At 39.3% G+C, this 25,055-nt stretch overlaps 1 protein-coding gene across 2 annotated transcripts in view; it reads left to right on the top strand.

The window, feature by feature from the left end:
- LOC106648977 (G protein-coupled receptor kinase 1) overlaps window positions 1-25,055 on the top strand; it is a 55,143-nt gene that overhangs the window by 23,396 nt on the left and 6,692 nt on the right. The gene's annotated exons all lie outside the window — the stretch shown is intronic.

The following is a 25,055-nucleotide window of genomic DNA, read 5'->3' on the forward strand; positions in this document are numbered from 1 at the left end:
GGAGTTATAGCTATTTGATTCCCTTCTATCTCAAATTGTTTGTTACCATGCCACCAATCTTCAAGATTCACGCACATGTTGAAGAATCCGTGCTTATTAAATAGCTTCATAATCGTCATGACGTCGCTCCGGTTCAGCTCGTATCCTTTTTCTTCAAGGCGCTCCACGATGGTCAGAACTCCAGAAGCCAGTTCCAATGCAAGATCAGATTCAGACATTACAAATCTCTTGCCGAAGTAACTCACATCGGGAAAAATGAAGCTGGACAGATCAGCACCATGATCCAAGAGTATACCGACCACATTTGGAAAAACATTAGCTACCGCCCATTGCAGCGGTGTCCGGCCCGACTTGTCCCGGGCGTCGATCTGCACGGTTTGATGGATTTCGTCGTTAATCTTGAAGAATAGTTTGGCCACGTCATCGGCGTGAAGCCTCTCTTCCCATTCGCCGCCTTCGTCGTCTTCTCTCTTGCAAATAACATGCAAAGGAGTCAATCCTTCCTTGTTGGGCAAATTCGGACTGCGCCCCTTCTTAACAGGAATTCGATTACTCTCTCTGTGCATTCGTGCGCGGATTGCAATGCTTGGTGCAATATTGTATTACCCAATTTGTCTTGGGCATCGAATTGCACCAGAGGAAGTTTTTCTTTGCTTATTTTAAATAAAAGTCCGACATGTCATAATTGTCAAATTCCTTGCCAATAATGTGCAGAGGGGTCGATCCATTCTCGTCGGCCAAATTCAAATCAGCGCCGTATCTCAGCAGCAATTCGGCCGTCTCCTCGTTCTTCCATTTCAGAGCACGGTGAAGCGGTGTGTTACCCCACCAGTCCTGGGCATCAACCTGCACCATCTGATATAATTGTTTATTGATCTTGAAGAATGTCTTCACAATGTCGCAACCTTCTTCTCTCTGACAAATAAGGTGCAGAGGAGTCACTCCGTTCAAGTTGGCCAAATTCTGATCTGCGCCCTTTCTCAGCAGCAACTCGGCCACGTCTTCTCTTTCGTTTTCTAGAGCAAAGTGTAGCGGCGAATTGCCTGATTCTGCCTCGAGGAATTTGACATCTTGCCCGAGCTTGAGATAAGTCTTGACGACGTCGTAGGATCCTGCCGCGCAGCCCACATGAAAGTGCGTAAGGCCGCCATCATCGGTGTAATTCACGTCGAATCTGTTGTAAATTTCCAACAAACTGTCGACGACACAGAAGAACCTGCACAAATACAGCCAATCCGCGCAGGCTACACTGTCGTTTGTCGGTTTGACTGCGCGGTGCGCAGCAACTCGCACGAACACGCGCAGAGCGAAAGAAACAAGTGACTGGTACGACGTCGCAGCGTGAACAACAATAAAAGTAGCATCATCAATTTAAAATCATCGTTCCCCGCGCTAATACATGATTTGTTTTTCAATTTATATAACAACAAATAAACGTAGAAAATTCGAAAAATAAGAAAATGAAAGGTAAATATTTAATCTTTCGAAGGAATTAATTTTTTTATAAAATGTATTTATTACGCTCGCACCGTAGCATCAAGTTCACAGTTAGCTGTTTGTATGTATAGGGTGGGACATAATTCCGTTTTTATTTTTTTTTTTCTACTAGTTAATTGCTCGAGTTTGCAAAAAGCCAAAAAGGCTTTGAGTTTACGCGTCAAGCGAAAATATAAACATGCTTGTACGCTTGCTGTTGACAAGTCGTTTATTTTGTCGATTTGACTCTCTTTTCCCGCTAAAATGTCGAAGATATTTTTTTTCGCCCTTTCGTACTTTCACGTGAAAGTATTTCTTTACGTATGCTCGACGAGTTGGGTCTGTACTATTTGCTTTGCAAAGCGTCATTCGTTCGCTACACAGGTGCACGAGACTCTCTCCGAATTCCAAGACTCGCTTACCTTTGCTCAAGGTACTTCTTAATATGTGTACTTTCGCTTAAAAAAAATCGTACCCTTATGTTTACTTAAGCACGTGTAGAATTGGTCCCGAACGGCAACAATTGATGTACATCGAAAAAAGAAAACATCACGATACCCCGGAGCAGAGAGGAAAAAGCCACGTGTATTATTACGCGTCAAGAGTATTATTATTATTATTATATTTACCTCGCTGTTAGAAGTGTGGCTTGCTAGGATTCCGAGGAAACGTGTGAAATGAAAGGGACAGGAAGCACTCCAGTGGTCCGGCTTCATGTGTCTTGTGGAAAACATTCGAGCTTTTTTCTTAGAAGAAAAGTAGAAACTCCCCCTTGACAATGGGTCAGGAGGGAAAAACTTGTCGCGCGAAAACGAAGCCACCCGACTATTATTTCGTTATCCATCCGTGTAAACTTACACAAATAAATGGCAAATTCGCTAAATGTGACTGCTTTGAAAATTTGAAAATGAATGCACAGCTTTGAAAATTTCGCATTTTTTCAAGTACATCGAAAGAGGCAAAAAACATTCACCGTAATCGAATTGTAACGATGCCTTGCGAGTGATAACGATAATTATAATGTAACCGTATATTTACATGTAAGGGGGAGAGGAATGCTGCAAATTAAACGGTTAAAAAAGTTGACACGCAAAATGTACGATAAGAGACTCATGGTAAAGAACTGCATCTCAATACTTCAGTTATGAATGGGTTAATATCAATTAAAAAGGCGCGTTCTCGCGGTACCACAAAGTGGTCACGCTCTACAGATTTGTCCATATATTATACATAATGCACATTGTGAATAGGCGTCTCGAACAAAGAAAAAAATTCCTACATAACGAATAGTGCTGCCGCTGCTCGATCGTGTGTGACCTCAGAAACACGTTGTTGTCATTGTGCCCTGCTTATACGTTCGTGAACATAGGCGACCCTTCGTGCATTTATGCAGAAGTGCACGCGTAAATACATACTTGCACATACAGCCATATTCAATGTACAATCGACGGATGTCAATTTGTTTGTTTGCACGCACTCCAACACTTTGCCGTTTTTATACCACGAGTCTAATTCAATGCGCTTCGCGCGACTATAACTGTCTCGTACTTGAAAAAATCGTAATAATTTTACCTATGATAGTTTCGTAAAGTAGCCATCGTTCAGCCGTGGAAGGCCCGGGTGGGATCGTGGCGAGTCAACAGAAAGTCAGTGGGTAGATTTGTTTTCAAGACAGCATCGTATCCCCGTTATAAGAGTCAGCCAACCAAGCCTCCGAATAGAGAGCAGTATCGCAAAAATTAAGAGCCGTTTGAAGCAGAGGAGTCTCGTTTGTTTCGTATTCAATCGAATCGAAAATGTTCTAAATACACTGCATAGACGCGTTACGAGTGTATCGGGACAAAAATGAAGCCAGTAGAGTCCCGATGGTAGTCGGCAGTGTCTATACACGCGCGCACAAGCAGGACAGTGCAAACGAGAGAATCAGGCCTTTAACAATCAAAGGATGGCAGGCAGACGAGCATGAAAGCAGATTTTCAGGCCATCTATGAGAGCAAGCGTGTAGTTTCGAAGATAGTCGACGATGCTGTCTATAAGAGCTGAGAAGAAGATTAGAGTACAGGTGAAGATTCCCGTGTTACGTCGGAACAAACTTCGTGGCAAAATAAAGCAACGGAGGTAAAATAAAGACGCTCTATCTTTTGGAAATTGCTGTCTTGTTTTCAAGCAGCCTCTTTTCTCCCTCGCAGCCGGCACAGTCGGGATTAGCGAGCAGGAGCGAGACCGAGCGAGAGCGACTGTCGTCGGCGCACGTAGCAGCGCGACATCAATATTTATGTATTATACACTCGAGGGAGGGTCCAAAAAACGACAATTTCGTCCAATAAATAACGGAGATATCCTCTAGCATGGTCAAGTCCTTAACGGAATCTCCATTAGAACTTGCGAACAAGTTTCTAGCCCTCCCCTACACACAGCAGCAAGTTTACGTAATCAATTTGCCTTGCTACACTATGCTGCTTGCCGCTCCGCTGAGTGTTTTTGAGTAAGCTCCTTGGATCCCAAACAACTGTTCCACTTTTCGCAAAAAGCTCTACTATTTTAGAGCTGCAGCGAGTGAGCGCAAAATACCATGTAAGACTCCGTACACACACACACACGTATGTCGTATATATAATGCCCTTCTATCCTTCCCTCTCAAAGTGCTCTATTTTGCTTGGCTAGGCGGCCAACGTTTCTCAATCACAATCCTCATCTCCGCTTCTCTTCCTTCTTCCTTATGCCATATACCACTATGTACGGGCCAGCTGCCTCGCGCGCTAAAACTACCTGTACATAAAGTTCTCGTGTAACCACGCGCGCAAGCACGAGGATCGATGGACGTATAATTGCTCGCTATGTTTCAAGAATAGAAAATAAATTTCCTACTTTTCGAATAAACGTGGCCTGTTATTTTTACTTACCAGTAGTGGCACGAAAAAAAAGAAGCTACGGAAAAATATTCCTTGACGTAGCTGCGCGCTATCCGAGCTTTTATAACGAAGTCTAAAAGTATACTCGCGCAGTGCTTGCAGCAGCTCTCGAAGTTGTATTAACTCGAAGCGACAACGAGCTGATGATGCTGTATATAGGTGCTCGGCGCGCAGCTGGCACTAGCAAATACTATCTAGCATGGCAATTGTCTTTAATTTTTTTGGGTATTTAAACGACGGGCTCGCCGTTAAATTTTCCATTTTTTCCCCGCTACGCTTCATCCGTGAATGTAATATAAATTACGATCTTACCGATTTCACCGTGCGTACAATAAATTACTCGAACTCGGCCCCCTGTGGCAGTGAACATTCTCGGTAAAATAATGATCCTTTGATACGTACATTACTGTTGTTTGTTTTTTTTTTATTTTTTTCGCGTGACCTACATCCTCCGGTATCACACGTTAATTACCATTCCAAATAATTTATTTCATTGAAATTCATTTTATTGCGCGCGACACACAATAGCTTTACATATTTCAGTGAATTACTTGAACATTGTGCAGCAGCAGCAGCCGAGCTGCTATTTTGGTCCAGCCGAGTGAAATATTATTCCCTGTTCTTCCGTAGGATTACTGGACTCGCCGCTACTAGACTTTTCATTCAAAAAATTACACGAGCTATAACTCGTGTGTCAGGCGTTCTTGCATACAACCAGCCCGCGTGTAAACGAAGAAATAAAAGTGCTCGTTTCGACGATATTTGTGCATCGTCACGTTTCGATGCAAATTTTTGATAAACAAACCCCCGCACGCGTTAAAAGTTAACGCGATAAAAGAAAATTGATTGATGCGAAATTGTTATTTTTGCGCGTGCAGATTTGTCTTAATCGCGTCGGTGCAGCTTTGTGTGCGCGGCTGCATGGGCGGTCGATTGACTTGTGTGATTGGCGCGTGGGATGTAAAAAAAAAAAACGAAAAAAACTGAAAAGAAGCTCTCTCTCAAGCTCGACTCAATGGAAGTTTATATGTACGGACAGCAGCAGCTTTGTACGGACAAAATGAAGTCCGAAAGCATTATGAATTCATGTCACGCGGGTTTCAGCCATGTGTTTGCTCTTTCTCTCTCTTCTTGTAGACAAGGTGGCCATGTAGTCGTCTCTCGCTTTTTTTTCTCTTCCCTGGTTGCGGTTATAATGTGTAAACCCATACACGGAACTGACTTCCAATTTCGTATATATATATATTCTTCCCGGGCTTTCTATAAGGAAAAAAACGTCTTTTTCCACCGATTCGGGAAAGAGAGATGGGGAATCGAGGGTTTTTCGCTTGAATATGTGATGGATCGTGTGCACGAACGAAAGAGCTCGAGACGTGTACTATGCATGCAGTGCGATGAACTCGAGTGCTGGCATATATCTATCTGCTGCAGAGTTGTGTTGAGAAAAAAAATTGGTTTCTCTACGTCAAAGACCCGCACTATGAGTCCCTTTGCTATATTGAAATGCGTGCACGAACTTCAATTTGATTTACGGCCTTGTTTTTTTCATTAAAACTCCTCGCTGTATGATTCTTGCGCTTCGTTATTTTTTATCATTTTCTTGTTTCACGTTTCACACAATTACTCATTAGACGAAACTTCTTATTTACGAAAACATATTAATTTTGTTCGATTTTTGAGAATCAATTGTGTTTCCATTCGTTCAATTTTCAATTAAACTTTGCGTCGGCCGCCACTTTCTTTCTCCTTCATTCTCTTCTTGCGCGCAGATCGCATCGTAGAAAGAGAGAAAGAGAGAGAGGGAGATCCTCGAAATTGGTTAGAGATAGAAAAACGAAATTACAAGCAGCAGCAGCAGCACACCAGGCCAATAGTTATGTATAGAGAGTGAGAGCTGGAGGACTATTTCCTCGCTTCGTGTGCTCTTATCCGATAATTACCACGCTCTTTTTCCTCGCATCGAGGCAATCTCGCACTCGATATGAAATTCTCTCGATGAATCGTATACTATAGCTTTTCCTTTTTCCTTTCTTCATTTCGTACCCCTTGATTTATCGACGCCCCAGAGCTTTTCTTCAACACGACGACGACGACGACGACGACAGCTCGTGCGGCGATCCTGCTTCTTTAATCTCAAATGCTCTTAAGGATATTATAGCTGTATAGCTAGTTGGCTCGAAAAAAAAACTTTAGTAAAGCGATACTGTTGCCTCGCCGAAGCTGACCGTCGAACGAGAAAGCCTCGAAAATATCGAATATATTTTCCGGCACTTCATTATCTCGGTTTGATAATTTATAATTGAAAAATTGTCACGGTTCACGGATCGTAGCGTGGGCGATCGATTGTCTGATCATTAACGCGCGTGATCATATTCCTATGCCGCGTACAAGTTCCGCAGCACTCTGTATCAAATTTTCAATTATTTTCTCAATTAAGCGAAAGGCTCGATTTGCGCGCGCTCGCGCGTAACCACATGGCTTTTATGGCACTCGCACGTGCATGATCAGCAGCAGCATCAGTGTAATATTTATTTATAAATACGTCAGAGCGATATAAGACAAGGTAATATAGCGAAGCTAGACAATATCAGTTGTTTTCGGTGCGCCTCGGCAGCGTGCATACCGATGCGAGTCGACGCGTACCTAAGTAGATGTAACGATGTCGAGGGATATAATGTACATGTACGGCGCGTAGCAGTATAGCTAGTATAACTTGGCAAACGCGTCACAGACTAGATCGAGCCGAAGATGCGCTCGCGATCTATAGCGTGTCTATGCGTTTGTTCGTGTTCCTGTACATATGTGTGTATCTATGTCTGTGTTCGTGAGTGTACAAGGCAACGTAGGTACACGATTATTCTAGAAGGAGCAACAGCAGCCGCAGGAGCGAGCAAACGTCAACGTCAGTAAAATTAGTCTGTGTGTATATAGGTAATTCGCGTCGTGCCGCACAGCCAAGGATCCTTACCGGCGGCGGGGAATATTGCTCGTTCACATTTATGCGAACGTATAAGGGAGCAATTTTATAAATCAGCGGCCAAATTCAAGACTAAAATCGCTCTGGAAATATTTGTCTTTTGGCACGTGTAATGAACGTTGATTATTGTTCATTAAAGTTTTAAAATACGGAAAATTGCATGAAGAATGACAATTTTCATGAGTATGTTTTACCCATAAGAATCAATTAATGCAACTATCTTATTCCATGTTTAAAAAAGCCGAAAGAAAAATAATCTCAAATTAAAAAAATGTAAATGGTGTAACTTTTATGAATGTTAAATAAATCATACATGCAATAATTAACATTCACCAAAAATGATAATATTTGAACTCTTTTTTTAAATCTTAGTACGGATTTCTTCGAGTTGAGAATTTTCATCGTTCCTGGATTTTTTTCAAGTTTTTGGAATCTCAATATACAATCATCAACATTCCTTACATTTTACTTTATACGCGTTTTAAAAGACAAAAAAGTCAATCACGGTTACTATAATACTTTATGCAAACAGATATGATACACTTTTTGTCGTAAATGTTTTTTTTCTTGATGCAGGAAGCTTGATATCTTCAGTGAAAAATTTGAAAATGTTCAATCTGCGCGATCCAAGTTTAAAATGTATTATTTGATTATTTATGTACAGTGTTTTCCTTTGTACACATCTTTTTCACTCATTTTAACTTGGAATAACAATTGGTTTCGATCGAAACGTATACCTGTATACCTATCATCAAGTACTACTTCGAAATGAATGATAATATAAAATTTTAATTTTCTTTTACGTCAATCAATTTGATTTTTCGCAACATGCAGGTTTCCAATGCATCAACTAGCTTATTCATAACGATAGAGGTGCATCACGCTCATCTAGAAAGTATGTCCACGGCCAGTATATAATCTTATGAAAAAACTGCTGATGTAATAGATGACATCATACACAGGTACTCAGCAGAAACCCGTTGAATATTAGATTACATGCGTAGTTAATCGAGCATTTATTAAATCGTCAAAGGTATCAGATATTAGATCCGTGGTATTAGTTGTACTCAACGCTCGTGCTCTAACGACAGTTCTTGTCACCTATTCAAATTTTTACTGAAGTAGCTAGAATTATTTCTGTAATATCTTCAAGTCTCATTTTTTACAGTAATAACATTTTTTGGTCATGTATCATACATAGTTATTACAGAACAGTAGTATTGATTTGAGGAAAATTATTGCAAGGATTATTTTTGTACTTTGCAACTTTTAGGTGTTCTGCTTTTATTAAAAGTCATTAAATTATTTTTCTTACTCATAAGAATATGCTTTTCTCCATAAAAGTATAATGTGCAGTAACGCGCACATCTCTCGACACCAAGTGGAAAAGGTGCGAACTTTTTTCCCAGCATGAAAGCTATACGCGTTGTTTTTGTATATGAAGCGCTTGGTCAGTGACGAAATTTCTCGCTATCACAGTTATTTACATGAATATTAATATAGAAGAGCAACGCGGTCTGGACACGGAGGCAAAACATAATTAAGTTTGCATGCGAAAGCAAAGAATCTGAATGGCTGAGCAGCCAGTGGTTATCAATTCACGAGATATATCTCGTTAGAATGATAATTAAATTAATAAGCGATAAACACGACTACGAGCTGATCAGTACTTGATAACGAAATAACCAGATCGTCACGCCAAGGATGCGCGTGGTAGGTAATGAAATGTACTTGTTTAAAATGTTTAAGAGTGCCGATAAAAAAATAAGACTTGTATAAAAGTATCCTATTGAAAATTCTCCGATATTGGCCGTTTAATTTTTAAATGTATTTCTGCTGTTACACTCGCATGGCTTCTTTGTTATGGATTGTGTTGATACACCATCACTGACTAAAATGAATAATATAAATCACTTTATCAAGTAACCGAATCGTTAGAGAAAAAAGAAAAAATAAACATCACTATTCGTTACGAAAAAATACATCACATTATTTTTCCAATCGATTGAATGGCTTCAGACTCGAGAAAAAAAAAGAAGAAACTTCGTAAATTTTATTAAAAAGTAGAGCTCTCGGCCGAAAGTATATCGAATTTCCAAAAGTTAAGGCATTTATGGTCCTCTTGTGGGCGCTAGGAAGTACCATGCCATTTATTTTCTCGTTTACTAGACGAAACTTTGTGCACTATTTGCTTGAACTTTGGCAATTAATACCTACACAAAATGTTTCTTGTTTCAACACTAGAGCCAGGTTGAATTCCTGCTATGCGAGTCACAAGAGAATATTTTTCGCATACACGAATCCGTAAATCTAGTCACATCTGACCGTAAATATCAAAACTGTTCAACGTACGCAGCTACAATGCATATCTCACTTTGTTCCTATTACTTTTGGTACGCGACACAGTCTATTGATTGAAGGAAAAAAAGAAGGAGGATTCATTACTTTTTTGCTAAATAAAAAAGGGTGCTAAATCCAGTGAAAGAAAAAGTGCGTGAAATATGTCCTTATACCTGTAAAAAGGTAAAAAAAGGAAGAAAGTAAGAAGTTGACAAGGAGATCATTTGACTCGTTCATGCTTTTTCAGCTTATCTTTTCACGTTGACTACCAAGCTTTTTTCTCCTTGCTTTTACGAATCCGTAGGATTTTTTCGTGCACTGCAAGGATTGAAAATTAAATGATAATAATTGTTAATATTTATCTTGTGCAACAGCACCAGCAAGCATTACAGTGCAAGGTATTGTTGCAAGCTCGACTTCGAGCTAAGACTGAGCTTGCATCGAGTCTGGAGGATTCGCCTAAGACGTGTATATCACATCTAGTGTCAGGTCGCTGCACGTGCGTTTACTCTTATACACGCATACACGTACACACTTACACACACTCACACCTGATACACACTCGCCTCGCAGGGTGGGAACAATTTAATGAGTTTTACTCGAAAAGCATCCTGTTTTTTACGAGCGCTCGCTCTCGCACATGCGAGTTATTACTCTCTTTATTCTTTTCTTGAAAATATGTATGCGAGCGTTTTCCTCGTTGCTGACTGCATAAGCCGGAGCTGTGTATAGTGCGCCACGAGCTGTACGCAGGATGAGTTCGCGAGATTTAAGACAAGAAGAAGCGCTAATATATATACTGGGGTGTCCCATATTTACCAACTTGCATAAAAACTCGCTCCTAAACTTTTTTTTAGTTAACTCGCATCTAAAAATGAAGCAACCCTATAGCTAAGACCCTTTCGTGTGAACATTAAGGAGATTGCGCGAACTCGACACAAGAATCAAATTTTTAAACTAGTTTTGAAACTTGTACTAAATATTTCTCTAAAAAGCTTTACGTCAACCTTTTGATGTTTTATTGAGCACCATAGAGAGCCTTTTGCAGAAATGTTCATAGCAAAAGTTTCAGAAAACAAAAAGAAAATTTGATTTTCCATAAACAATTTCTTAAGTTTGCGGATGTTGAGAAGAAAAATCGAAGCACCACGCGGCTTTACTCAAGAATTTCATATTATTATTTTTGAATTATATATCGCGCGAGACTTTTTAGCACGATGTATACTGCGACGCCACCGCGTGCAATGTATCGTGACTAACGACACAAAACCGCGCGCTAGCTGAACCTCAAGAACTCGGCAGCAGTAGCAGCGGTGGCACTGAATTTGACTTCTAAACTTCCAATCTGCTTGTTCCTTTCCTTCGGTTTAATAATTTAGATACGCGTGCATTATATGCACTGAGTAACGGCGTGCCCACGTCGTCGTCGTCGTCGTCTATGCAGGCTTCGCTTCGCAACCATCAAACATTTACCCGAGCGAAAAATTTAAGCATGATGCGGCATCGAGCTTATATATCCATGGAATGCATCAAGCTTCCAACGCATGCACTTGCACAAAGCTTGCGAAACCCCTCCTCGAAATCTTCGGGACTCGATACTGCCAGTAACCGCGGCGCACCTGGAACTTAAGGCTGCACAATGGCCTGCAGCCTGTGACAATTTATGGTTATCGTGAGATTATTATTAATTGCTTGGTGTGGTGAATGGGAATAGAGACTCAACTGCGGCTTATAGCTTGTTGATATTGAGTCATTATGCGTTGCACGTGAAACTGCTGCTGTTGAGCACAACAGCCAACAAACTACTCTTGCATTGATTTATCGCGTCCTTACTTTCTTTGGGATCTGTACACCCCCCGTGTTTCATAACTCTAATTTTTATTTTCTTTCTTTGCCCTGAAATTCTATTCATAACCTTTGCATAATAATTATTAACACGATGATGATAACATCTTGTATTTGTTTCCTTCAATTTTCGGGTTCGTCGAGAAAAAAGAAAAAAATTTGAATGAAAAAATATTTGATTTAATTATAAATAGAATGAATAATTTCCCGACAGTAGAGTGGGAAAGAGTAAATTTGTAAATACGAGTGGTCGAATTTAATTTCGCTAATGTATACTTATGATCTCATAAGATACGTCTGACCTAATTCAGAATCTATTTACTCGACTTTCCGATAGGAAACCTTTTGCCAGTTTTTAGAGCCACCCAGCGACGCTATAATGCGCGAGAGCATATTTTTTCCAGCAAAAAAATTTAGCCTCAAGTATCATTATTTATCGATTTTCTCCTATCGGGCCGTCCCTCATATACAAGTACCTAAAAACGAGCAGCACCTGTAAATTTAAACTGTCTGGCCGTGTATACCGATATTTCAGGGCCGAATGCGCTTACATTCAGAGTCTTTTCTTTTTTCCGAGTTTGGTTTGCAAAACCGCAAATATTTTTCGAATGCGATCTACCCCGGGAGCTTTTACGAGCAATAAAAAATCACTGTATATATCCCGTTGTGCTCTGATACTATTATATAATGAATTATGCAGCAGACTCGGCAACGCACAAAGTGCGAAATTGCATGAAGATTACCTAGCGCTCGTATATAAATTCACTTTCTACAAATCTGAAACGATAACGAAACTCTCGACTATACTGCATATTCTCAGGGAGTTATTAATTTAAAGCTCCTACCAATGAAAATAAAGCTCAGTTATATATTTTATAAGCTTAGGGCACTGACGCGTATATACATTTTCTCTATGAAATTTACCCTTTTCGATTTTCACGAGGTAAAGAAAGAAAATAAAAGAGCGCAACTCACGAAGCGACGGGCATAAAAAGGCCAAGTTTAGCAAAACTTGACTCGCTTTTTGTCATGAAAAAAAGGACAAAACGGAAGAGAAAGGAGAAATTACAAACGCAATCTTGCCGTTGCAGAAATATGCGATAAATCGGATTTTAAACTTTTTCTCGGCCATCGCCGTCATCCTCGGTGGCAGTTGTCGCATTGAAGTAATTTTTATGTTTCCTACAGACTTTAGGCTCGGTCGAGCGTAGTAGCAGCTTGATGTAATATTCCGAAAAAGACTATAAAGAAATTCCAGCGCTATCGTCAAAACGGGCACCGAGCCGTGGATCGAGTCAATTTGTACTGCGAAAAGAGATCGAGATGACTTTTACGGCGAAATACACAGGGGAATTTATACGTGTACGAGTTAAGTCTATTCTATGTTCCATAAGTCGCCCTGTGCGTGTAATGTGATCGATATTTATATATTATGTAGTCTGAACGTGCCATTCAACTACCCAACGCAGGCTTTTTTCAAACTTTTTTCATTTTGGGTTTCGAAGCTCGTCGCATTGTCGATTATTATGCTCGTGGTGTACATGTATTTTGAATTTCGTGCAGTCATGCATATTCGCTGTTCGTCGTAAAAGTTTTCGAGTATTGGAAAGAAAAACGCTGACAAGCATGTTCCTTCTATTTTTACTCAGCTAAGAACAATCACGAGCAATGAATGAACGAAAAATAAAGGAGCAACGAAGACAGCCTCTCAGTATCGCGATGTTGACTTCAAGCAACATTCTTGTATATGAAATTCAGATATGAATTTTTGGGTTGGGTTCAAGTTTGGATAAAAAATAGACAAGTAAATAGGGAGTAGGCGCATGGATAAACATAATATTTTATGCTCTTTCTGTTTTTTTGTGTGAAGCTCGTATACGTAACGTCGTTTCTTAAAGCTGTAAAGAAAAGTATTTGTCTTCTTTTGATCTAAAAATGTAGCCTTATGTAGCTTTTCCACAAACAAAATCCAATAGCGGGGTGAAAGTTCCAAAGTTGTTCGGAATCGACTATAAGTTGTGGGGTCAGATATGGTGTATGTGAGTGCGTACGTCGGCGTATAATCTTGTTGATTTCGCAAAGAGCAGGCATCACAACTATAGAAATCCCAAAATCATAAAACCCAAGTAACCCAGCCACACGATGTAGCAGGCCGGTGATTACTCATATCATAGTGATTTCAAGGTCAGTAATAAAAGAAGAAGAAGCAGCAGCAGACAGTAGCTGATCAAAGATTCTCTCGTGCACTGGGCAGCAATTTTATTCTCTCGCCGTGGGTGCCTGCAGAAGCAGAAGCAGAAGCAGCAGCAGCAACAGCAGCGGCAGCATTAGTAGTAGTACAGCGCATGCATAATGCATGCACAAATGATAAATCTGCATACACCGTGCAAGTTATATGGGCGCAAGACTCGGACGTGTAGAGAGCGGAGTCCAGCTAGAATTTGAAATTATACGCTTTGCTTATATACGCGTACAACTCGCACATTTCCAAGTGCGAAGCCAATTCTACAGCTTGTGCGTACATGATATAGCGTATATATGCGCACAGCAAGAGGATTCGAACGCGCATACGCAATGGAAAGCTGGTGGGCTGCGCACATCCGCGTACGATATATAGATTCGCGCGCGTCCGCACATATTAGGCGCACGACTCGTACTACACGTACCCTAGCACAGCCGTGGAAGTGACCGCACGCCTATAGATAATCGTGCGTACATGCCCATCCCATATAACATTTTTCATCGTTACAATATCGATAGCGTATCGTGAAATATCAATACTATCATCAGAATAATATTTCAAGATAATCATGGAAAAATTGTTTGGCCGCTTTGATTCTATCGTAGTAATATTACCTGTAATATCGACTTAATATTACAATTATATTGGCTAGATATTTTAGTTGTAATGTTTTAATATTTACATAAATACAATGAAATATCTCAGAAATATTTTCGTTTTCTTTGGATAATAATTAGGTGATATTGTTCAAATGTAAACTAAATATTAAAAGGAGTTTAAATAATGTTTCCAGGCCATTGTAACAATATTTTGTCATCATTAACAGGTATTACAGTGATAATTTCTTAATATAACAAAAATGTTGAAGCGATTGAGCTAAAATATGATGTAAATATTAAAATAATATACTCAAAAGCTTCATAAATACTCGCACAATACTAATCGAATATTTATCAGTGATATATTGATATTAATGTTCAATTGAATGAATATATTAAGACAATGTTGCAGTACTCTCATATAGTGATGATATCGTTAATAAAAATTATTGTAGAAATTATGTCTGGAACGTGTACTGATTGAACAACTCTATTGTAAAATTTCGTGTCAATGTATTTTTATCAACTCAAAAATAAAATCAAAAGCTTGGCTTTGATATTATTAAAAGAAATGAAAAGTTAATGCACGAACACTCAAGATTACAAGTATAGAATCATTAAATCAGCACAAGTACAAGGCATTGGCACAATAATTTTTATACTCTAACATCAGAAAACATTAACAAAATACTATAATTGATCACTAAACTATGACTACAAAACTGAAAATCTTTATAAACTGCAACATTGTCATTTTACGGGTAGTAAAATGAAAAATAGTTTTGAATTCAGTAAATTCTATTTATTTGTGTTGAATTTATCATTTTGACAATGTTTAAACATAATGATGATTTTTTCAAAATCTAGATATGTTTAGTAATAGTGGTTTTTAAAACATTTTTTTAAATATTTAAGTTTCTAAAACAAAAATTATGTTAAGTCAGTAAAAGCAGTTAACTCAAAAGAAAATATGAAAAAATGAAAATTTTATTTCATTTTTCAGTTGACCTTAATGTTAGATAACTAGTAGTATCGACTTATTAGTCTTCGTTTTTATTTTTCTTTTCAAATTTCTCGTTGCCGTCGTTTTCTTCAGTTTTTTGATCATTTTTTTTCTGCCGAAACGGTGCATTGGCTAACCAGGATCCAATTTTCAATTCAACTGCAGTTTCTGTTGCTTCAGGGAACATTTTCATGACAGCAGCTAAAATAAGAACACAATCATTAACTATCATATGAGTAAAATAATGTAAAATAGAAAATAAATATAACTTAGTTTCTTACCTATAATACAGTTAGACAATACAAAAGACGAAAAAGCGGTTTTTTTTTGTTTCCCTTTGAAACTAAAATTTTTAGCTAGCTGGTCAACCATGACTCTGGCTAAAATATTGTTGGTAAGCGTAGCAACATCTTTTCCTCCTCTTCTGGCAAGTAAATCAATCTACAACGATAAGAAAAATTAAATACTTCTTAGGAAAATACTGCAAAGCTTATTAATTTATGAAAAAAGGTGTTTTTACCACTTCTTTCTTGATATTATTATTTTCTAGCAGTCCTTCAAATGCTGATAATTCTTCTTCAGTTTTTAAAGGAAAACGCGAGGATAAATCCTTCTCATTTGAATTTTCTTCATTCTTATTACTCAGAGAAACTTCTTTTAATTGTTCGAGAATCAACTTTGGAATATCTTTTAATTCAAGTAAAATCCTATGAGTTTTTTTTGCATTTTCTTCTTGCATTTCTACAAATTTAGGTTACATATAAATGTTAATTTATAGATCGAATAGTTAACTTGAATATAAAAATACTTACGGATGATATAGTTCAATTTATCCATAATATTATAACTTTCGTTGGACTTGACCTTCGGCTTCGCGATATTTTGATTTGAATCTAAATCATTCTGTTCACGATCAACAACACGGTCTGACTTCAACTTTGGTATCGGCTTAAATTGTGGCAAAGTCGACGCTATTTTTGTTACTGATAACTGTTCCGCTTCTGTATTTTTCATTGGTGGCAGTTTTTTTTCATTTTTTAATCTTTTTTCTGTGGTCTCATCTTCATCTTCATCATCACTTGAAGAAGATATTACATTTTGTTTATTGGAACCCTTATTCAATTGAGTTGATACTTGAGTTTGACTCTCCTCATTTGATTTACTATCGTCCTCACAGTCTGTTAAAGCTACTGCTAAGGACTCTTTCCGCATAGCATCTTTATAAGTAGCTAGAAATTGTAGAAAAACATTAAAAAATTACTCGTATATTAATGAAAGATCGTTTCTATTAATATATGTAATGTTAAGGATTACCAGCTGTTGAAAAAATACGTTTTACTTCGTATGATGTCCAATCATCAGTAGGCTTATGCAGTTGACGAACAGCTTTAGAAATTTCATCTTTTTTAGTACTCAGTGGATACTGGCAAAATTTTTTAGAATTCGACAGCCACAGAGACGGAACAGCCATTATGCCGTCTTCAAATTCCACGATGCTCCACATATCTAAACATAAAAAAAAAATAAATAACTTGAGTCTCAAAAGCAGTTCAAACATTACTTTTAATATAATTGTCAAGTTAGGTCACTCTGTACTATGATATTCGATGCCTACTAACTATTTTTATCGACTAAACTCTGGGTTTGGGTCTATATCACAACTTTTTTAAGTGGAAGTAAGGAGCCAAGAAAGGAGATTTTTTCGATCGATTTTGTATTATTTTCAGAAGTCCTAGTTTAAAATCATGATAATAGCAATTTCTATGTATATCTTATTATTTCTTAACAATCAGTTCACGAGAGAGATCGATCCGATCCGATTTTTGTATACACTGCAGAGATCTCGAGGCGTAATTATCTAACGCAAGAATCAGCGCGACTCGGATATTATATACACCCATTATAGAGACAGGCTCTCTCGCGAGCACGCATAAAAACTAAAAAAAGTCCGAAGTAAGATCATTGTTTTTCGATGGCTCGTTACGTTAGCATTGGGTAACTCTATATTTTCAAGTGACAAGAGAAGAAAGAAAGAAAATTGTGGAAAGTTACGTGTGTATCGCGCGCGCGCGTAGTTAGGCCAAGCTTGGATGTGGACGTAAGGTTTACCGGCATACATTCCATTATTCGTCTAGAAGTGACCTATTTGATTCATCGTGGATTTGATTGGCCGTTAATTTTCTTTTTCGAAACTGGTCGCGCGCGACAACTTGCTTGAAACTTTATTTGTCGGTACAAAATAAATAGAAAAACTGCTGGAATCGTTTTCTCGTTTGTTCGATCTGTGTGCCGGTCGGGAGCTAACTAAACTCAACGGGTTGTATCATCCAATAAGTTACCGAGGCTGCGTAATCGATTCGACACGTCGATCAGGGATATTGTTTTGTTTACAACAATTATAACTGGCTTTCTCCTCTCGAGTGTCAACTAACTTTTCGTATCTTCGTTACTTACAAACCGAAATTTAACCAAAATTTATTCATTCGAGTCGTATGGAGGACGTGCTAACTTCGACGATTCGCGACTGATAACATCCTACGCAACGGTCAAATTCTGATCGGCGCCATTTTTCAGCAGCAATCGGACCAGAATCGTTCTCGCTCTCCATAGCTAAGTTTAGTAGTGTTGTTGGCCTAATTGTCCCTCGCGTCGACTCGCACCGGCCTAAATCTCTCGTCGCAGAGCACCAGCACTATCCGCGCCAAGAACCAATCGTTGCCCAATTCCTAGCAAATCAAGTGCAGCGGAGTCTGCGCTGCTCGTCGGCCAAACTCGGATTTCGCTGTTTTCCAGCAGTAGCCTCAACATACTTCGGCGATCGATGCATAGATCTCGGTGTGCAATTACCTGACGCAAGAATCAGCGCGACTCGGATATTATATACACACAGTATAGAGACAGGCTCTCTCGCAAGCACGCATAAAAACGAAAAAAAAGTCCGATATAAGATCATTGTTGTTGGGGGCTCGTTAATTTAGCATCGGCACACTGATCGAGTCTCGTGTATGTGTGAGTATACGTGTTGCAGTTCAAGGCCCTCGGCGCATACAAACGAATACAGCAGCCTCGTCATCGTCGTATGCGTATTACACTTCGATACGGACATATTCGAATCATGCAGGAATACGACACGGACTATCGGTAAACACTGCGGTACACATATGCGCGCCTTAGCTTACTTGAATTTCTCAATGTATATATAATAAATTCTCATGAAACAATATGATTGTAAATTCAAACTCTCACTAATATGACTTTATTCAATGAATTGTAAAGCAGATCCAAGAGAAAAAAAGAAATAAATTCAATAAATACCTTCTGATTTTCCAGTTGCCAAAGCCAATAGAGGTTAGATTGATCCGCGGCGGGTCTCGACGCTCGCACTGGTGTTGAGATTCGACTGATTCTCCACGGAGATTCGTTGTTTCTTTCTCGCTCTCTTGCTGTGTCGAGTAACAGAACGTCCCGCTTTGTCTCGCGTCGTCCTACAAGTCTATGCGTGTTTACGTGCGTTCTTGCGAGGCGAGCTAGATTGAAATGCCGTACCAACTACCAAGAGTGAGTTCGCTCCCCTCTACTGCGTAACACAATCGCTACGTATAGTGTTGGGCACTCATACACTTGACTCTTTACAGCGTCGTGTGTCTCGGTCTCTCTCTCTCTCTCTCGCGCTCGCTCGTCGCGTTCGCTTGTCTCACTTTGTGTGTTCGTGTATCTTGCTCGATCGAACTGCTCAAATCATAGCAATCTGCGGCCGAACTAAAACAACGGTATGACTGCCGGGCATGTATAGTCGTACTGGTTTATAGTCATTCGAGTCGTACTTCTTTTTTGCAAATTTGTACTCAAACTTTTAATTGATTTTTTCGAGACAATAATTGGTAAGATAAATGTTATCGCGTTTAGCCTAAAATAGGATATTATAATAACAATATGATGAGAAATAAGTAGTTGAGCAAAAAATAAATTTTTCCAGATATTTTATTATTGAATGATGTCGAATCAAAATCGGAAACTCATTTATTCACAACGAACCAAGAGTCGATTGGCCAAAGAGGCAGCAGAAGCTGAATTAAATGCCATTAAGCAGAGTATTTATAATACATCTCAAGATCGTTCGAAAGATCCGTGCGAAGATCAAAGCGATTCAAGTTTTTCAAATTTTGATTATAATTATGATCTTTCACATAATGTCATCGATGTAATTGAACTTGATCAAACTGTTCATCATGATAATTCGCATAGTGTCATCGATACTGATCTTGATCATTTGAACAACCGAGTTTTATGTGTTTATAGTGCTGAAACAGTTGATGAGATCTGTGATGAATCTGACATTTTAAACGACGATTTCGAGTATCGCTACAGTGATANGCGATATTCACTTAATAATTGTAATATTTCCGAATATTATTTTGATATTTCGATGCTTTCACAATATCGGTGAAATATTAAATGCTATATGGGATACTTCTATTATGGATGCTTGGATATAGCATAAGCCACGATGACCTACATACGTAAGAGAGATAAGGAGACGGATTCGTAGAAGGGTATTTTTTTTCTGTTGATATTAAACGCCACGAGGTGCAATATACAATTGAAGAATAAATGAGCATTTACATAAAAGAATGTTTTTACAGCTAAATGCAATGAATACAATTTACAGGTTAAAATTTAAAGTACAATAAGTCGTTTTGTAACTTTATGTTGAGAGTACAAAGTGGCGTATGCAAAAGCTCATATAATGCCGACGACTATTACTGGTCAAAAATACATTTTTCGTTAGTTAAAATCTCACAGAAATATAGCAAATACAAATGAACGAGGTTTTTCGCAACCTTGTAAGGTTTGGCGAGACAATAATGCAATGTGGTATTTTAATTCTTGCGATATCGCCCAACAACTTCGAATCGTGTACTATCTTATTCGATGTATAGCGCAGGGCGAGCGTAATATAACCGCCGACAGTGACGGAGTATAGGAAAACTCGACCGTGCTGTTAACGCCCCTCCGTATCGTTCGTATTAAAATGTAAAGACGTTGATGTAGTACTGCGTTAGCTCCAAATTTATCCTGCATCTGAAAAAGTGTACGTTTACTCTGGAAAATGTACCAAGTCACGACCCCTCGTTACGCGACAGTGCCGATGAAACGCTGCAATTTTAAGCTACCAATTACTCAATTTTCAATTTTGCAAAGCAATCGATTCGCACCCTCTGATCATTTCACCTTGATACGGGCTTTACAATCAAACCTAGAGTAATACACAGTAGCTCACACTCAGGATTACAGAGCTTTTTGTATCTGCTACGCGGCCAATATGATTGGTCTCGCGCGCGAGTATGTCTGCATCGTGCTATATGTGCACTGATGTATGTGTGCATGTGTGGGTCACGTCACGCGTGCCCATTCGAAATGCTATATCTATTTGTGAGCCGAGAAATCCCCTTAGTCGAGTACAAGCAAAGGTTAAATCCTCTTATAGAAATTATACGCTACAACAACCAGCTCGCTTGTGCCTTTTGCATTACAAATCCTAACGTGGCATACGTCTGCTGCTGCACATGCTCGAGCATCATACCGAAATTGAAGCTCTTTTGGATTATATTTAGCTTTTGCGCTTATCAACATCTCAGATATTGAATTTTTTTTCATTCGTGAATGAAATTGTAACATTTAATATGGACGCAGGATGAGATGAAAAATCATGATAAGCTATTCGATTCTTCATCCTTGAATCTGAACGTGAGAGCGCGGATATCGGGATTAATTTAAACTCGAGTTCGATATTCGAACCATCGCGAGAGATCGTATGGGCAAATTAAAAAATTTGACACTTTTGCAGCGCGATGTCGCGATCTTGTAACAACTATGAATGTACATATATCGTGAGTGTTGTAGCACAAACGCCACACAGTTTGGAGAGAGTATCGGGACGATTTTCGGAAAACGCGACAAGTGTTGGCGCGCGCGCCGCGTGACTCGCCTATTCAATGTAACTCGCATAGCTTTTCGCATCAGTCTTCAATATACATATAAACGTGTAGCATCCGCGCGATTGATGATCGATTGTTTGGCTATTGAATTACCGAAGGATACACATGTGCTTGCTGCTGCTGCAGCTCGATGCAGTCATATAATCAGTACTGCTGAGCTACATCGTCATTAGGATTAACCTACTTTGACCGAGCTTCGCGGCTCGTTATTTGTTTAATGTTAATTCGCCTCGTCGAGCTATTGGCGATCGAGCAATTTTCATTTGGGCGAGAGAAAAGTTTCGAAAAAAAAGTCTATTACTAAAGCCGCTTCGGCAAATTGCTTTTATCAAATTTCACCAATATCATAGACGAGAGAGAGAGAGAAAGAGTGTGCGAATATAACCGGCGAAATTCGAACATTTTTGACCAGATTGATTGGGGAAAGCATTTTATAACAATAAACGCGAATGAAAAGCTCGGGTTTTTTTTTTTTTTTTTAATTTATTTGCACATGCGCAAAAGTCTATATTGCTCGAATACATCCATGCGAAAGCTCACCACATCAGTCACGGCTATTATCATTTTCTACCCGCTCAATCATCCCGATTAAGGCAGTATCAAATATAATGAACGGTTAAGTAGTTGCAGAATTGCACGTAAGATGCTTTATTAGATCCATTTTGAGCCCTTTTCCTATAGTAGTATTATAAATTTTGTATTATGCTACTTAGAGAATGCTACATTTTATTTTCTTTGATAGCAATTACGATTCCGGCTCTCTTGTCCGCGCACAAGTTACTTTGGAAGTAATAACCACAAATTTTGCTGATCGATAACGAATGTGGGAGGTTCGCAGAATGTAATTGTAAGCGAGAGAATTGGTCCTTTGGAGAAAATACGAAAGAGCCGAATATGCATAAATTAAACGTACCCGATAGAACCTTCAAAGACGCGCAATTTATTTCTTCTGTGCCGTTTAGTGATTTCAAGCCACCTAGACACCTACAGCATGGCATCCGATTAATCAAGCTAAATTGAAAAAATAAGCAAAGCAAACGTCAACATTATCTTTTCTCCACGCATCGTATCGTATCGTAGTTAACTATTCGTCGAGTTGGAAAGTTATTTCTGAGATATCATATTTCTTACTGTACTTGCTCAATGACTATATTAACTTTAAGTTTATAAATGCATAAAGTCAAATACTTTACTGTATTTCTCGCTTTGAGTGATTTACTCGTGCGATTTATTTGAAAACCCTAAGATATATGTTTTATTTACAATTCAATTAAGAGAGTTCAATTTGATTTTTTTGCACCACATCCCCATTCTAATACGAGAAAGTTTACAAGTACGATTCGCGACGAGCATCAATATTAATCGCGAGCTGCGGGACGAGCAATGAAATATTCAAGCTGTTATCAGCGTCACGAGGCGGATCTTGGCGGACTTTGTGACAGACAATGCGCACGACAAATTCACACTTTGAGTAAACTCGAGTGAGCTTTAATTCAGTGTAGCAGCTATATTATATCATATTATTACGTATACCATTTGGCCTTAAACACCAGCTCTTTGGCATTGTATTCTGCGAGGAGCTCTGCGATAGCGAAATAGTACATTGCGAATGATCCGTGCAGTATTATTATTTGTATATATAGCGCTCGCAAAATACGTCGCCGAGAAGGGAGCCTTTTACAGCTTCAAGCATAAACTGTGTGTGGCAATTTATACCGCGCAATGTGCTTCATCTCCGCTCGAGCTAATGCACAATGCCAGGAGTATACTCAAACGATAAACGTTGAATATCTATACGTTGTACAGGAGCTATTGCTTATGCGAGCGAGGAGGAGGAAGAAGCGATCTTTTCCGGCCTGAATTACCATCATACAGTCGAAATGTCAATAATTTTAGTTCAGCGAGCGGGTCGAGTAGCGTTCCATATAGCATCTATGTATATTATGCCGAATTCCAAGCGATCGAACATTCATTCGAGCTTTTCTCTCAAAGTAAATAGCAATAAGCCGCCGCCGTCGCTGCTTCTCTGTATAATACGCGGCTGAAAAGAGTTTCACCGAAATATTTGCATTTCGAGACGAAGTAGAGAGAGAGAGAGGGAGAAAATTCAAGAAAAGTGGGAAACAGAGAGAGGGAGTGCGAGAGAGAAACTAGCCCAGAAAGGCAACATCAAAGGGTAAAACAGAAAAGTCGCAAGCGCGGAGGAGGCTGCGCAGCCGAGGCATTTTCTGCTATACTATGTATGCACGCGAGCGAAATCTTGAGATGAGTAGGAGGAGGCTATGTGGGCGAAACACGCGAAAGACAATTTTCTCTCTCTCTCTCTCTCTTCTCCTTTCAGTAGTACTTGTCAAAATTCCTGCGGTATTGTAGCTTGGTTTAAGGGCTGCAGCTTTGCCCCGTGAAATTTTTCCCTAACATTTTAGGTCATACGCGCGAGCACCCGCGAAAAATATTCGGAGAAGCTGCGGGGCTTAATTAAATAAAACTGCTTAATTGGAGATGACGATGAATTTTTTCCCACTACGTAATTGCAATTCTCAGGAAAATTAAAGCAATTTCTCTTAATATTTACTTCGGCATAAGAATAATGAATTCCAAAACGCAATCGCTAGAGAGCTAGGGATTCCAAAGCTCACGTGAAAAAGGAGAAAACTTCAAACAAGTTTTTCGAATTCTCGTACACTTAATATTTCTCTTCTCCAAGCCACTTGAAGCGAATTCTTTCCACGCGTTCTGTTAGTTGGAAACGATCGGTGGATACGCTATCGAGAAAGATATTCAGCCGTGTTTAGCTAGAGAGAATGCGTTTGAAAAATCGTCGACAAATATGTGCCAAACGCGAAATTTTCGGCTAAAGCTACTTATTATAATGAGAATCGAGTGTCATAAGTCAGCTGGCTGAGGGCGACGCGAGGAGAAAGGGAAGGTGGCTGAATAGCTATGTGGCCCCGAGCCCTCGGGGGTGTATAATGCACGCGGTACAATGAGTGCAGCGCGCAGCTCTTTACATCGGGTAGGTTGGCACTCGCACTCACCGACACACACACACACACACACTCTCTCGCATATATACGCGCGGGCATAGAAGCTCTAGCAGCCTCTGTATCCATCACTCGCGAGTGGCTCACGTGCACCGCCTATATACATATAGATAATATATTCAACGTTCCATTAGCGGCTTTCAGCAGCCGCGTTTTCTCTAGCCGCACTGTGCCATGCCTCTGTTCTTTCTCTATCTCTCTCTTTCTCTCTTTCGCACGCCGCATCACGATAGATCCCTTTACCCTATCTTCGGCTAAACAGGCAGCGGCAGTGGTTTACGCATACGTATATAAACTGCTTCGAAAGCAGTTTTTCCCCAAGATTTTACGAGCTGTGTGCATCCGCGCGAACTTTTATCGTGTCGCGAGAAGTGATATTATTTATTAAGCTCATAGTTTGGGTGGAGGCAATGGTGGTGAGCTTCGCGGCCATTGGAATGCAACAAATTTATGAATACCTGATTCTCGAATCGGTGACTGGAAACTTTTGAATGAAGCTGCAGCTCGAGCTTTTCTCAATTTCTCGGACTATATGTAATAGAACTTTGTGCAGTTCTTTTTTTTTCTTTTCTTTTTTTTTTTTTTTTAATTAAACAAACTCGGTTGGCCAATCCTTTG

The sequence above is a fragment of the Trichogramma pretiosum genome, unplaced genomic scaffold (genome assembly GCF_000599845.2).
Source record: "Trichogramma pretiosum strain Unisexual culture from Peru unplaced genomic scaffold, Tpre_2.0 scaffold22, whole genome shotgun sequence".
NCBI classification, from domain to species: domain Eukaryota; kingdom Metazoa; phylum Arthropoda; class Insecta; order Hymenoptera; family Trichogrammatidae; genus Trichogramma; species Trichogramma pretiosum.